Raw genomic sequence first — 2023 nt, forward strand, 5'->3', positions numbered from 1 at the left:
ATAACAAATACATGTTGAGGGTTCAACTAATTCAGCTAATACGCCTTGTGTCCCACGATCTGTCTTTGATCGTTTGATGTATATTTATACAAAACTTTACACAGGCGGAGATAAGCTGACGTTATTCAACTGATTACAGCACACTGGCATTCTGGTATCAATTGAGTAAATTTGATTTTAAGAGTGGTTTTACACTGTTTCAACTATTATAACAATTGATGTATCTGAATTCAGATGTGTACGCATACGAATATCACATAGGTTTACCCTGTCCTTTGCAATCCAAACGAACATTTTATATTCTGTCCTCACAGATCACTAGTTTTTATTTTTGTTTTGTTGCATTATTTGGCGGACCCTGTTAGTTCTAACCAAAAATACAGTTAAGTTTTTCGTCAATATGGTAACTTTAGTTCATGCATCACCAGCAGAACCCAGGTATCATGTGTATACATTAAACAAAGTAAAAGAATACAATGTAATATAATATTTCGCATCACAGATAAAGTGTGGTTCAAATGGTTGTCTTTGAACATAGCCAGGCCTTTTTGTTTAACAAACTTGAAACGTAAGTGTCAAGAACCATGCAATGATCTATTTTTATATCATTTTTATGGTCATACCCTTTTTACTGACTTTAAACACATAATTCAGATTTTACAGAAAGATGTTCTTTGTTGTTGTTGTTGTTGTTGTTGTTGTTGTTGTTGCTGCGGGTATTGTTAATGTTGTTGCGGTTGTTGTTGTTGCTGTTGTTGCGTGTTTGTTCACTGAATGGTAATACTTTGTTTAAAAGGGTCGAATCTATGGTGCGCCAAATTGATATTACTATCGTTAACTGTTATATAGGGTTTTGAAACTATCGTTAACTGTTATACAGAGTTTTGAAACTATCGTTAACTGTTATGTAGAGTTTCGAAACTATCGTTATCTGTTAGATAGAGTTTCAGAAACTCTATATAACAGCTAACGATAGTTTTATCAAAAGCGCGTCGGTATCGTTCCCAAAACGGGAAAACCCTGAAATGCCATTGCAAAACTGTCTTTTTGCTACGAAATGTACATTTTAACTAGAAACACAATTTAAAAAACTACAACATTAGTTATTGACCGTTCTTCTGTTGTCGTCTTCTCAAATCATTGTTGAGTTTGTTTAATATTAGCTTTATCATATATATCATTTGTACTTTCGGCCGTACCGTTTTCCACGTGTGCGGTTTGAAGACGGTAGGCCTACTGAATATTCGCGGAAAAGACCATGACAGACGCACGGCAACACAAAACAGTGGTTTTTTTTTCAAAACAAACATAAAACAACGTGTCACAGTTTCCCGAGTGACATCCCCCACGACGCGTTTTGGAAAACACTGCATGCTTTCGCATCGTGTTTTGGGTACTGCATGCCAGCCGTATGTGTACCGGCAAACTGACCCGCCGCACACAGCGCGGTAGCTAGAACGGGTCAAGCTGACACTGACCAATATTTCCGACTGTGAAAACAGGAAGCGTGCTAGCTGTAACGAAGATTTGATTCCTTGATTAAACGAAGCAGTGAAATGATGGACTTATCAGACGACAGTTAGTTGAATATGATTACTAAATGTTGTAGTAATTTAGTGCAAATTCGCTCGAACGAAACGTTCAGCAGCCATTTTGCCGGGATCGAAACATCCGACCACGCCATCGCTATTTTTAGAAACTCTATATAACAGTTAACGATAGTAATATCACTTGCGCGCATCATGCCGCCGTTTTGCGAAACCCTCGTTATCTGTTATTCATAGTTTTAGCAATAGCGCGCACAAACGCGCTATTGATATAACTCTAGATAACAGTTAACGATAGTTTCGAAACTCTATTTAACAGTTAACGATAGTTTTGAAACTCTATATAACAGATAACGATAGTTTCGAAACTCTATATAACAGTTAACGATAGTAATATCAATTTGGCGCACCATACCAATCAGTACACTTCAAACCCAACCTTTCAGTCAAGGAAAGGGAAATGCATCAAAACGCCG

This window comes from Littorina saxatilis, linkage group LG1, assembly GCF_037325665.1.
Source record: "Littorina saxatilis isolate snail1 linkage group LG1, US_GU_Lsax_2.0, whole genome shotgun sequence".
Taxonomy (NCBI): domain Eukaryota; kingdom Metazoa; phylum Mollusca; class Gastropoda; order Littorinimorpha; family Littorinidae; genus Littorina; species Littorina saxatilis.